The sequence below is a fragment of the Photinus pyralis genome, unplaced genomic scaffold (assembly GCF_008802855.1).
Source record: "Photinus pyralis isolate 1611_PpyrPB1 unplaced genomic scaffold, Ppyr1.3 Ppyr1.4_LG2, whole genome shotgun sequence".
Taxonomy (NCBI): Eukaryota; Metazoa; Arthropoda; class Insecta; order Coleoptera; family Lampyridae; genus Photinus; species Photinus pyralis.
In genome coordinates, this window is record NW_022170403.1 from 10,685,254 (window position 1) to 10,700,855 (window position 15,602).

A 15,602-nucleotide genomic window follows, 5' to 3' on the forward strand; every position below is an offset into this window, starting at 1 on the left:
CCCGGAGCTTACAAGCGCCCAAATATTTTTAAATTTTGATTTTACCATTTTAAGTTTGACCCAAAAAGAGCACATATTTTTTTGATAGCACTAACAATTAATATACGCCAAAGGAAGAAAAAAAAATCTAAAAAAAAGAAAAAAAAATCTAAAAAAAAAAATTACGGAAATACCGTATAAAAGTGTCGAAAATGGGACATTCTGTACAGATTTTCGTTTTTGGGTGAGTAGTCTTACTTGCTGAAATTAGTTAGTTCTTTTCTGTTTCCGTTTGGATCATTCGAGAGTCGTTTAATAGTTCCTTGTGCAACTAGAAAAGAAAGTGAAGTAAAACTCGAGAGTTGAAAAATACTATCATATTGTTAAGCTTATTGAAATTATAGAATTTCTAAATAAATGAACTCGATGTAATAGATCAATAACAGAACTGCCCATATTTCTACATTGTGGAGGACTCTAAGGGGTTGTAACGCATATTTATAGCGCCTACCATAAAACTAATAATAAAATATTTAGATTTATAAGAAAAAGTATTTGTTTTTTCAGTACCTCTCATAACTTTGTTGCCATATATTGTTATTTGTTTGCAACAACCATATGGTGTACTTACCGCGTACATAAAATATAACCGAAACTCCCTTTTCAAACTCTCTCATTCGCATATGTTTCATCGTTCCGTTTCATTGGGAAATTTAATAAAATATGTGTAATCCTTGTCACGTTTTTAACACAAAATGATCGTGTCGTATGAAACCTGATGGCGACCACCACATAATAAAATCCCGAGATTTCGCACTGAAGTCAGAATAAGTACACTACCGGCCACTACAAATTGTCGCTCTCTGCTAAAATTGCAGTTTTTCTATATCGCACTATTCTCTCGGCTATTCTCGATTTCTGTTAGATTTTTAGTATCTCTCATCAAGGAAGAAAATGGGATTGCAGATTGCTCAGTTTTTTTGTTTAACGCGTTTCTATAAAGTAGAACATTGGCACAAAAAAAACTGAAAAATCAGATTGATTGCTTTACTTATACTCTAGCCAGTCAAATTACCTCCAAAAGTAGTCGAAATTGGATGTTGTTTACTTCATTCAACGAAGGTAAGTGTCCATGTAAAAAAATCCTCTGAATCTGACAATCATAGTCCCCCTGATCGGAAACTCCTGGAATATATTTTTATAAACCAAAAACGATGAAAAAAATGGGAAAATGTCGTTTTTTTCGCATTTGACTTCGAATATCTCGTTAACTATTGTACTGAGGGAAAAAATGAATTTGTTTAGAATCGAATTTAAGATACGGTTAACCCGGAACGTTTATTTTCAATTGTTTTTTTATGGAGAAATATGAAAAAAGTACCAATTGGCTATTACTAAGTAAAATTGACTCCCAGAACGTTCTGAATTTTTGTACACATAGTGGAACTCTAAAATAACGTTTTTCAACAATGGGGGTTTACAGTATAGTTGAATTCCGTAGTTCTAATTTAATGATCGTATACCTGAAACCTCGCCTGAAACCATAAAACAATTTTTTGGACAGTAAAAGTTTATTTAAAAATAGTGGCTGATTAGAAAAAAAATAATGAACATGAGCGGTATTAGGGGTTTATACAAAACGAGATGTTTAAAGATGGCGTTACACGGTTGTCATTTGAAATATCTCCGATGATTACATGGATTGCGAAATCTGTGAATCTTTTCTTGTTCACTTGTTTTCATGGCATACCTGATTTATTACAATGTAAAAATTTGTGTTCTAATTCTAAAAACAAACGCATCCACACCTACATCTTAAAACAGAACGAAAAATATCAAAGCGAAGTTATTGCGACGAATCGCATCTTGCAGACAACGATATAAGAGATCGTGACTTATCAAGGGTAGAGACGAATCGACGGCATTTGAGAGCACCAGGTGCCCGCAGCTGCAGATCAACCTATCACCAAGCTGTATGCCATACGATAATCGAGAATGGAATCACCATTCGGTTTAATATTTACATGCTTCGTGTGTACTCACGAACGATTTGCACGATTATTGTTTGATTAAAAACGCATATAGACGTTCAAATGCATACGAATTTCATGTTTAGGTATATCTTGAAAATGTCTACTGCACTGTATAGACAGTACCGCAAGAAAATAGGCCACTGAGGAACAACTTGACAGTCAAAGTTTACAAATATAGCACACTAAGAAGGGCGATTTCCACTATAGTCGCTGCAAAATATATTGCTATTTCAATAGGAATATTCACATTTGACGTTTCGATGACCGTCGTTTTTTTCGCCGCCGATATTGAAGAAACCGAGAGCGATACCATTCATCAGGCAACGTTAATTTTTCAATTTTTTGTGTTATTGCAAGCATTTACACGATAGATGATGAACAACTAATCGAATAATTTATGGAGGAATCCTTTATGCAGAGTCCCGCAATAGTGAGTCGCTCTTTCCTAGCTTATATCTGGTAAAAATATCAAAAAATCTTTTGTGCAAATGTCAACCATAGATGGTTGCGCATCGACAGAAATGATGTTTGATTGTACAGGGTGTCCCATTTTTACGGTGTAAATAGACAACTAATGTTTTTAATGGAACACCCTGTATATTTTTAGTTGTTTTGATGTCATTTTTTAACTTCTGCACGGAAACCTATTCACTTTTTGGTTTCTTATCAATGTTACCAAATTATTAATTATTTTACGAATAATTGCTCATAGGCAAGCCTCACTTTGACAGATCGTAGCGACCTTGATTTTAAAGTTAATAAATACATTTGATCAATAATGTTAATCTGAATAAAAGGAAACACGTTGACCTTGATCCAGCATCAAAGATCAAAGTTCAAGGCCACGAAATACCAGAGCCACGACCTCGGGAAACTCCATCAGGCACCGACCTTGGGAAATCCCAGCCACAAAACCTTGGGAAATACCACATCCATGACCTTGGGGATTCCCAGGACCATGACCCCTGGGGCAATGACCTTGGGAAATCCCAGGGCTATACCTTGGAGGATTTTGAGGCAATCATCTTGGGAAATCCCAGGATCGCGACCTTGAAGAAATTCCAAGACCATGCGACGTCACATGACGCTGGGAAAACCTCAAGGTCAACGCCGGAGGTTGGTTGCGCTTCAATTATTTATGGAGATATTTCTTTGAAATTTTAACCAAAGTTGCTTTTAGTGTAAGCAAACATATCGCATATTGTAAACATCAGATTAATGCGCAGGATGCGCAACATCAACTGTTATTTATCGAGATATCATTTTGAAATTTTAATCACAGATGCTTCTGTTAAAGGCAAACATAACTGATACTGCAAACATTAGATGTAGGCATGCGCAGTCAGTGCCATTTCTTTATTTATCAAGATATTTCTTTGAAATTTTAACCATAGATGCTTCTAGTAAAAAAAAACATATCACATTAGTAAAAATCGAGAACTACTCAATAGTTATTTATACTCGTATAACAAGAGCGCGAAGTTCAATTTCGCGCATTGCGACTGAAGGTATTTTGACAAGGCGAAGCAGAGTTAAAATATCAATCAAATGCGCGAAATAACTTCGCGCTAGCGCTTTTTTTCATTCTTGACGGTTTCGCACACGTTGTCAAGCGCAACCTTACTTATTAATTAACCGTTTAAAAATCTAGTACTTCTTCGTTTCGAAATTCGTCAGAAAATGACAGGTTTTTTTGACAGTTGTAGAAAAATGTTTTTTTATTACTTGCTGTGTGGCCAATACGAACCGAGCTGTGGCTTGTTCAAGGTTAGCTCTTGTTCGTCAAACGGTAAATTACAGAGTTTCACAGTCAAAAAACGGCAAAACTAGGCATATTACGAGAAAAACTTGTAGAATATTTAAAAAAACCTTTTTCTACAATTGTCAAAAAAACCTGTCATTTTCTGACGAATTTCGAAACACGAGGTAGTAGTTTTTTAAAAGATTAATTATTAAGTAAGGTTGCTCTTGACAACGTGTGCGAAACCGTCAAGAATGGAAAAAAGTATTACGCACACATGAAAATTTGAACTTAAACTTAAATTTAATTAACAATCGGTTCAGTTGTAGAAAAAATATTGTATATAACGCTAGCGCGAAGTTATTTCGCGCATTTGACTGATATTTTGACGAGGCGAAGTCTCAATGCGCGAAAACTATTCTTCTTTTTTTTTTAAACAAACTATCATAAAAATTAAGTGAGTTACGATGAAAATTAGGGAGATCCGTACTTTTTTCAACGAAAAAATCAGCGCAAGCATCCCCCTAATTGCCACCCTAATTTAAATGAGCCCTTCCCTATTAAGATCAGAGCAATCGGTTTTGAAGAAAATAATTGAGATATTGTCAAGTTGTAATTTTCAAGTCAAATAAAATATTCTTCCTTCGTATTCAATTTATAGAATCTCATTGGAATTTGGATCAAATATAATAGGTTATGGGCGAAAGCAACAATAATAATATTGGGATCCAGCAGTTTAACGGCTGCAATTTTGATGAGTGGCAATTCAGGGTCAAGGTTCATATGGACTCCCTGAATTTAGTGGACGTTTTAACGGGCGATCCACCCACTGAAGGAAAGGATAGGAGTGACTTCTTGAAAAGAGATAAGAAAGCGAAGGACCGTCTGGTCAGTTTCATAAATAATGAATGCTTGTCATATGTACGTGACAAGGAGACTGCTAAAGAAATGTGGGAAAGTCTCCACTTGATGTTTGCAAAAAAGTCTGCTGTTAATCAATTGTTAGTAAGGAAGCAATTAGCGAGACTTAGAATGGGTGATGATGACAAAGTTACGTCTCATTTGGTCAATTTTGAAAACTTGATTCGAAAGTTGAAAAGTAGTGGTGCTGAAATGGAAGAAACCGATTTATTAGCTCAATTTTTCTTAACGTTACCTGAGAAATATGACCCATTAATAACAGCGTTGCAAAATTTGGATAAACTAACATTCAGTATAGTTAAGGAGAGACTACTGTTAGAGGAAACCCGTTTTGCTGAGCGTCATGAGGATGAACCGCAACAAAAAACACCGTTTGCAGGAAAGAAGAAGCACTGGAAACGTTTTCAAAGGAATACTAAATTCCATGGAAAGTGTTACAAATGCAATAAAATTGGTCATAAAGCTATGGATTGCAGGGTAGGTGAAGCGAGGAGTGCTACTAGTGGTAATTATTTTAACAGTATTTGTTTCATGGCCGATTCAAATCGAGAATTTGTGGAGAAAGGAAACCGCACCATTGTATTTAAGTTAGATTCAGGAGCGAGTGATCACTTGGCAAATGAGAAGTGGTACTTCGCCAATATGAAACAGCTGAGGAAACCAATCACAATATGTATTGCAAAGGAAAATGAATCACTGATCTCCACGCACTCCGGAGAAGTAAATGGAATAAGCAATAAGGGCATTGAAGTTTGTATGCGGGATGTACTGTACGTTCCAGATCTACGTGATAATTTGCTGTCGGTTAGAAAATTGACTAAAGCAGGTTTAAATGTGGTATTTGAGAAGAGTGAGGCAATAATTTTGAAAAATGGACAAGTTGTTGCGACTGCGTGCTTAAATGGCGAACTCTATGAATTGGAAATTGATTTAGTGAGCAGTAGCGCCTTTGTTAGTACTAATAGTAAATTTGATTTGTGGCATAAACGTTTGGGTCATATTGGTAAAGATAACATGTTGAAATTAGTTAAAGAAGGTTCATTGGAAAATATGCAAGAAAAAGAGTCTGGACTATGTAAAATTTGTATCAAAGGTAAACTGACACGTAGTCCATTCAATCATACAAGAGAAAGAGCTAAACGGCGATTGGAGTTAATTCATTCAGATGTGTGTGGACCGATTAACCCAGTTGCTTGGAATGGTTCAAGATATTTTGTTTCCTTCATAGATGATTTTACACATTTTGCAAATATTTACTTGATTAAAAAGAAATCAGAAGTATTTGATGTTATGAAAGAATATGAAGCAATGGCTACAGCCAAATTTATACTGCCTATTTCAAAATTAAGAACAGATCAAGGTGGAGAGTACTTGTCTAAGGAACAGGATAAATGGTATAAAATGAAAGGAATTCAAATACACACAACGGTTGCATATTCGCCTCAGCAGAATGGAGTGGCAGAACAGTTTAATAGAACTCTCACTGAAAAAATTAGAATGATGTTGATGGAATCCCAAATGTCGAAAAGACTGTGGTGTGAAGCTGCTTTAACTGGAGTATATTTGATCAACCGAAGTCCTACTGCTGCACTGAATGACAACAAGACACCGGCTGAAAAATGGTATGACCATTCACCAGATTTAAATAAGCTGAGGGTGTTTGGGTGCAAAGCATTTGCTTGGATTCCTGATCAGCTGAGAAGAAAACTGTCTTCAAAATGCAGGGAATCAGTTATGATTGGCTATGCTCCTAATGGGTATAGATTGTGGGATATAGAAAAACAGCGAGTTTTTACTGCACGTGATGTCAAGTTTGATGAAGAAAGTTTTCCGTTTGAGAAAAGTCGTGAAAATGCTCATACCTATACAAAAACCAAGGAAAACATATTTCAAAGATCTCGAGCAAGAGGGGGAAAATGGTTTTGTCGAGAATGTTGATGTAATTGAAGATGTCTCGGAAAATTCAATTATTGAAAATCAACAAGAAACAACTGAAGAAGAAAATGAGTCTAATGCTGAGGCGCTCCCTTCCCCAAATAATCAATGTGACGAAATGCACTTGAGGCGGAGCGATAGGGAGCGCAAGAGACCGAGTAAGTTGAAAAATTTCTTTACTACTTATAGAGCAAGTACTGCTGGTAATGTTCTTCCAGATGTTCCGGAATGTTATGGAGATATTTTTGGAAGAGAAGATAGAGATTTGTGGATCAAAGCAGTTGAAGATGAACTCACATCAAAGGAGAAGAACAAAGTATGGAAGATTGTCGAAAAGCCCGGTTTAAAAAAAATTATGGAGTCAAGATGGATTTTTTCTATAAAATATGATGAAAATGGTGTTCCAAAGAAGCATAAGGCAAGACTAGTTATAAAAGGATATTTACAGAAACATGGCTTCGACTATTTTGAAACTTATGCACCAGTTGCGAAACTCACTACAATTCGAGTTTTGTTAGCTGTTGGTATTCGTCTTGGATATTTTTTTCAACAGCTTGATGTGAAAACAGCCTTTTTGCATGGAGATCTAAAAGAAGAGATCTACATGACCATACCTGATGGTATTACAAATGAAGAAAACAAAGTGTGCAAGTTATTCAAATCACTCTACGGTTTAAAACAAGCTCCTAGATGTTGGAATGAAAAGTTGAATAGTTATCTTTTGCAAATTGGATTTGTAAGGTCAAAACATGATTATTGTCTTTATACACGCAATGAAAATGGTCAACATATTTTTTTGGTCCTCTACGTAGATGATTTGCTTTTGGTTGGAAAAACACTTTCAGATATGGAAAATGTGAAGAAGTTATTGTCTGAACAATTTTCAATGTCAGATTGCGGAGAGTTGAAAAATTTCCTGGGTATGAAGATTGAGATTGGTTCAGATTACATAAACTTATCTCAGCCCCACCATATTGAAAAGATTTTGAAGAACTTTGGTTTACAGGATTGCAACGCAGTGAAGACTCCTATGGAGAAAGGATTAAAGTTGCCTTGTACAAATTCTGACGACAATAACAACAGGAAATCATATCAAGAGTTGCTGGGTAGTTTGATGTATTTGATGTTATGTGTTCGTCCTGATATTTGTTTCCCTATCAGTTATCTTGGTAGATTTCAACAGCACCCTATAGAAGAGCGTTGCCAATCATTGAAGAGAGTTGTTCGTTATTTAAAAGGAACCAAGAAAATGGCACTAAGATTTTCTGTTAATAGTAACATTCCACTTGTGGGTTATGCGAATGCTGACTGGGCTGGAGATACTGCAGATCGAAAATCGACAAGTGGTTTCGTCTTTAAAGTTTTTGGATGCACTGTTTCCTGGTCTAGTCAAAAACAATCTACAGTAGCAATATCTTCTAGTGAAGCAGAATATGTAGCATTAAGTGCTGATGTAACTCAGTTTGAGAAGTTAATTTGCAAGATTGGATTAGTCGATTGAGAGGGGGTATTAAGATCAGAGCAATCGGTTTGAATAAAATAATTGAGATATTGTCAAGTTGTAATTTTCAAGTCAAATAAAATATTCTTCCTTCGTATTCAATTTATAGAATCTCATTGGAATTTGGATCAAATATAATATTCCCCTTTTCCAGTTTTTTCTAATTACGTATTATTTATTAGTACATTTTAGAAGTGCGACCAGTTTAGAAGACTTAATTTTGAAATAATTCAAGCTAAAAGTGGGTAACGAACTTCTGCAATTTTGTGAAAAACGTCCTTTTCAAAATAACTACAAAACAACTGGGGATACGTAAAAATTGCTACAGCATCCAATTGTAGCATTTTCAATTCCACACATTTTCCTCGCCGGGAAGGGTATTGGCATTACTATTGTTCAGAGCAGCTCTGGTCTGATTCGCAGTATACTATGGCTTCACGTTATGCGCAATTTGATAATACATTATATACTGCGATTCAGAGCACCGAATGGTTTAGTGCTCGGTTTAGTGTTTGTTTTATTACTAAAAATCAGCTGCGCACCAAACAGTGGTAATATCTTCACCCGTTTTTTTAAAATTTCGCTTTAATCCATGTTATACTAGTTTCAAATATCCGATCATTGAAAACGTATTCTCGTTGCACATTTCAAACAATCCTCTTTATACTCGTAGATCATTTTAGTGCAGTTTGAGAACCTTGATTACACACACAAACAAACAAAAAATGCACTTCTTGTAATATAAGAGTATGACGCGCTTTATAGAAACCCATTATATACAGTGTTTCAGAACTCTAAAGTTTAAACCATATCGGTGCTCTGAATCGCAGTATGTAATGTATTAGCAAATTGCGCATAACGTGAAGCCATAGTATACTGCGAATCAGACCAGAGCTGCTCTGAATAATAGTACAGAATGCCAATACGCCACCGGGAATTTTCTGTACGACAAAAATTAAGTGAGATGTAGACGTTTAAAGCGTGTATTTATATGGGAGCACTACCTTTTTTAGTCCATTAAGCTCACCCCATTTTAAAACTAAGAGTTTTAAATGGATTTAATGTAAATAGCCTTGTACACTTTCTATCATAAATAAAAATAAAGGAGTTATGATTAAAAAACGAATCAATTTTTTTCGAAAAATTCTTAAAGCACAAATCGAAGCATGAGTATCTACATGACCGGTATACATTTCGTATACTACACATTAGAAAATTTTTTATACACTTACATCCATTCCATACACCTATACACTATGTAATGTATATACAGGGCAATTCAAAAAGAACATCGCACCACTTTGAAAATCTGAATTTTAATTAAACAAACAAAATTGAATCATGGGTTACATTCAAATGAAGAGTGTTAAAGTAAGTTTTTTTCCACAAGAAAATATGTTCACAGATGTTCAATATGATCCTACTTGATATATATATCGATACGATTATTCGTGCGCGGCTGCTCGGAACTTTTCCCTTTGTACAAATACACAAACACTGTTTCTCTATTAACTGTTTAATGTTTATATTACCGTTTGATACACCATCCATCAGGAGGTTGAACACCATACTTTGTTCGAAATGCACACTGAACAACTGAACGTCAATAAATAGATTATTAACTTTCTAAAGGTAAATACTTCTTTTTTATTAAACCACAATAAGGGTGGATTTTTAAGGGTTGAAATATCCTGAAATAATGTTCAAAAGCCTCTAACAATCATTACTCAACTCTGAACCAAATTTTACTCACATTAAGCTTTAATATGTAGTTTTATCGGTTTTGGCAAAGAGGGGTAGTTTTCGCCCCTAAAAAATGAAAAGCGCCCATCGGCATAATATAGATTTTGAAGTGGAGGGTAAGTTGAACTTAATCACAAATTTTCATGCAAATCGATGCATTTTGAAAAATTGCCAGGTTTTATTCTATTTAAGTTTCGTTTCCTGAACTATTAAGAAAACTAAACATCAAAAGCACAAATTCAGAACCTGTTAAAGTTTGTGGAGCCTGAATTTCGTCTAGCTAGTGCAATGTAAATGGCATCTGATACATGAATTCGGGAAGGTGACTTAGAATTACACAAATAAATCTCTCAACTCAATTATCAATACTCTGCTTAAAATTTAAATATTAAGTTTGCTTTATTATTACTAATACCTTTAACTTTAATGGACACTATAAGCATAATGTATTGCTGCAACTTGCAAGTGCTAATAACTTCTCAAACAGTTTAAGCCTGGGCCATGTCTACCCTACTTATTAATTGATTTACAGTACGTAAACGAAAGTTCACGCATTATTCCCGAAATAAAAATCTATCGACAGTCGAACCCCTAATAAGAATTTAATTTAAAATTTATTCCCTAAAGATATTTACTTTACGTGTCGACTCAAATATTGCCATGAGAAAAACGAATTAAAACGGCTGTCAATATTTGCACACTGTGCACTAAAACATCTCGAAATGTTTAAACGAAAATAAATTCAATTGTTTGGGAGAACAAAGGACAAGGCGCGTCAAAATTTGTATAAATTCCTCATTTTTTTAATGAAGAAAAACAGATTGCGCAAGAATTCAAATAAATATCCATCTGCCATTAATTAAGGTAATTAGTCACGAATAAAAAAAAAGTTAGGAAATGACTTCTGACTCCATTTTTATATTACCTTTCAATTTAAAAAAGAAAAGTGTCCCTCTAATTAGCATCATTGAAGCGGTTGATTGGTTATGTTAATAATTCATAATAGGCATCGTGAGACAAGAATTTCATCATAAAATTTTTAGCACAGATCTTGGGGTGACCTAACATATGATTCCGTGTAATTATTATTTGTATCTTTTCTTCATTAAGAGTTGTATTAATTAGTCATTTAATAATTCTGCGAACCATTTTTATTTTTGTTTTGATGTGCAAGCCAAGAACAAAATAAACAAGATACGAAGAATCGTATACGATTTTCAGTAGGGACATTTTTTGACACAGCTCGCATTCGGACTTTTAATCCGGCTCATATGCAATGGCATTGATGAATCTTGAACTCGTAGAAATCGATTGGCGAAGGTCGAAGCAAAGATAGACAAAACTTAATCAGCACATAAGTTCAAAGATTAATTTTGCATTTGCGTTCTTTACCAGAATGTAACGTTTGCCAGCTACATATATATGTACATCATAAAAGTGGACAAGTTTATTATCACCATTAGTTTATTGGTAAATGCAACAAATGCTTTGACAAATTCATCGGATTTTGTGATGCGCACACTTTGCATTCTTGTAACTTTTGGGATTTTTTTAATATCAAATATCACGTGCTTACAAAAAGAAACTAAAACGAAAACACCAAGAATTCCATAATAATGGAATAAACCGTAAGCTGGCGTACGTGCGTCAACAAACAAAGCTGTCATCATCAACGATACCATTGTAGTTTCTTGGTGTCTTGTTTTACATTTACTTTTCGTAGCTTCCATGAACATCTGACATCAAAATACACATCATCAGGGTTGAAATAGAACCTGGAAATTTGGTTTACAGCCATAATACATCATTGCGAATTGAAAGAAAGTAATCTCAAAATGGCGCCGCTTCCGTAGATACCGGAAGTGGCACCATCTTGTTTTTCTAAATAGAAACATACCATTTTCTATTTTTTCTAAATGCGCTATTTGAATCTGAATTCAACGCAATTAAGATATATGATTTATGTCATAGATTTTGGCCCTTCCGCCCATCCAAAAATTCCTATTTCTTAAACCGTTCAAGATACCTGAATGCTGTTTTTTATCCTTGAAGTCTAAGAAATTTTTTGAGTGACCGCTGAAAGTCTGGAAAAAGTTTCCAGGGTTGTTGTGATTTTTTAAAGTTAGCAATCAAAAAATGTCAAAAACCTCCATTTTTCAAATTACAACTACTATTTCTGATGCTAGAAATGAATGTGGATTTAAATTTTAGGGTCAGATTTTATTAACATTCTGTACGCCTATATCTGGTATCACGAACTTATAAATTAAGATGGACTGCTGATCAAACAGTCGCATAGAGGTAGAAATGGCCCTAACATGGGCGTGGCCATGATGTGCACATTTTAGTTATTTTCTAGGAGAATTTTCTTAGTGCTCAAGTTTTGAGACTATTGCAGCCTTGGAAAATGACATGTGTCACAGTAATTTATTTAGAAAACGTGAGGTTAATGCTTGTTTATTAGTTGGTTTGAATTTCGCGCCAAGTAAGTGCACATCATGGCTGCCCCCATGTAGCTGTCATTTGTCAATTCATCATTAGCAGTCCATCTTAATTTATAAGTTCGTGTCTGGTATAATACGTCTCAGTGCTGAGATCTCAAATCGGTGGACGGTATCCAAGTAAAGGAGCTTACTTCAATCACCACTGGCCCAATCCTTAATGACAAGATTATGGTTCATTTTCGGCAAGTACAAACGAGAAACGAATTTAAGATCTCTGTTAGAAGTAAATTGTATGGTAAATTACCTCGAAAATTACCAACTGGAAGTGTCGCTTTATGTAAACTAGAATTAGTTTAACATACGTTTCAAATGAACGGTCTTGGGATATTTACTGAGCTGTTTACACGTTAACTTCAAACTAACTTCATGAAATAGTTAGTCGTTTCGCAGTTAGCTATTTCCAATCTCTATAAAGGAAAAGTACCAAACTTTTACCTAGTTTACCGCCTAAACCGTCTGTTACCGAATAAGGAAACAAACTAAAACCGTTATCGAAGTTAAGTTTTGACCAACGTGTTTTGACTTGTTTGAATAACTTCCGCTACTTAAAAAGGTATCACTCTGGCCGTGCGCGATATCTTCCACCCCCTATCTACACCGAATGAGATTTCACGAAATGTGTGAAACAAATAACGTCCGGAGTTTTTATCATTACAATTTCGGTGTAGAGTGCTAAATGGCACCGAAATTACACTATTTTGCAGGTACTTCCATGCTTTTATTTTTAACGATCATGGCGCTCTCGAGGATTGCTCGAATGTAACCATCAACTACTTTTTAATTTGGAGTTTGTCTACTTCCTATAGTCGTTTTGCGTTGGACCATTTACGCGAATACTATATGCTTTTATATACCTCCAGGTAATGTTTTTATAGTATAACATAAAAGTAAAAAATATCCGCGATATAATGAGATATACTAACGCTTTTAAACTCCATTCTGTTCGAATATACGAGAGGTGTTGCTTTCTCTACAAGCGACCATATATCATTTTCACATTATATGCGTACGTGAAACTTGGCTTTTTGGTTTTAGTTCTGTTGAAACTGGTTGCCACTCCACTCAAAGAAGTACACTAAAAATACACAATACGTTAAAAAATGATGTTTTATAAAATTTTTAAACTTAACGGAATTTAAACGCCTCACAGCTAGTGGTAGTACATTACTTATACAGATCTATGGGGGGGCTATTATTTTTGGATTTGCAAAGTCTATAATATGGAAACCTCACATTTTTTGCGTTCCTAGTGTTGTAGCTGTGGGATATTCTCATTAGTTTGGAATGCAGAAAACTTTGCGTGAATTTCTAAAAGAGTAGCATAGGTGCATAAATTATGAATTATGATGGCAACGGCATAATTTGAAGTTGACGGAAATATGGTTGGCAGTGAGCTCTAAACTGGGCACCTACAACAACCATTATCGCTTTCTTCTGCATAATAAAAGCTTTATGTTCGATTTGGGAGCATTTCCCCACAAAGTTACTCCACACAGGAGATGAAAATGAAAAAGTGAGAAGTAGCAGGATACAAGGGGTTTAATCGATATTGGCTGTTTTAGTGTTCTCAAAACAAATAATAACTTGGATAGTTTCAACACAACATAGTCAATGTAATTGATCCAAGTCAAGCCATCGTCAACATAAATACCTAACACTTTGGCGAAATTTTGTTGCAAACCAAATAGTCGCTTGTTGCAACGTGATTTTGGCTTTAGTGCTTAATGATTTCAACGTTTTATCTTTAACAATTATGGAGGTATCGCAGCAAAAAACATTATCCTCTTTCCATCATGTTGAAATCTATTCAAAAATTATTTTTAAATAATGTCTTTTTTATTATACCTCTGAATCACAATCTCCGTTTTAAACACTCAAATGCGTGCGAAAAAAGCCATTTAAAACACAAGTGCTTTAAAGTTGCTAAGTAATGATACTTCAAGTAGGTATCACTTTTGAAACTGTCATCTGGGTGAAATAAAAAATCCTCTTAGGTCGCTTTCTGTAAATGCAGATCACTTCTTTGGCTTGTACTTATCCTTTGGTTGAAGCTTTCACAAACGCGCGTAATTTAGGGTATGCTTCCAAATCTGTTCCACTTTTTAATCGCAGCATTGTTTGAAGTTTTGAATGAATGCACCAAAAGATAGAAGATTTAAATGCCTTTGACAATTCCTTCATATATGCCAGCATTATCGATGCATTTAAGATTTTATTCGTAAGTAACTTCCTATTCATCCATGGAAACAACTTTTCATATTATTTATAATAGGCTTTACTGGATTTGGATTTTACACCTACCACCGTTTGTTTAGATTTTACAACAAGCCAATTAATGGACGGTGTATTATCTTTTTCAACGGAAATCGTTTTATTCACAAAGACGACGATTTTTATAAGCAAACGTCAAGTGGCATTTCCCCATGGCAATCGTGAAATTACGAACACCCAGCCCACTTAATTAGACATGTATTCGAGTATAACGTCAATATAATTTCATTGTATTTCTTATTTTTAAATTATACTGCAAGTATAATAAAAAATACTGTAAGATACACGTGTATAATTGGTCTTTAAAGCACTTGCAACGTTAAAGGCATTCCGCTTCGCGTCGTGCCATTAAACTCGTTGCGCGTGTTTTAAAGACTTGATTATACACTTGTATCTTAATATACTATTAACAGGGGGATAAGCTTGATGTTGTCAGTCGTAAAAATGGTCCATTAATCGGCCATTTTAAAATTTTCTCGCTTACATTTGTTTCCAGGAAATTTAACTCTCCGAAACCTTCCAAAACTTTCACTCTTGCACATAAACTGCACCATCAGTTATCGCAATAAAATTACGTGATCACAATATGGTGTATTAAAACTTAAAAGTTGCACAGTTTTTTTGTTGCACTGCGCATCAAAAGTAATGTTGTTTTTTTCACCCAATTCGTTCAAAATAAACATTATTTTGTTTATTGCACAAAAAACTGTGGCTCATACGAAACTATCTACACAACGTAATTTGTTACTGACGCAATATACTACATTATAGAAACGAATGGCTACCTTTCTTACCTCATCTGTCGCAACTGGGTTTAAATTTCCTTACAGTATATACAATGAATGAATTGATTGATCGATTTCTTTAACTGGTTCCACTTATTCCACTTACCTAAAACAAAAAAAAAGTGGTTAAACATACAGCAAAAGAATAGCTGAATTAAAGACCAAAACGCAAGTTGATAACCTGAACTA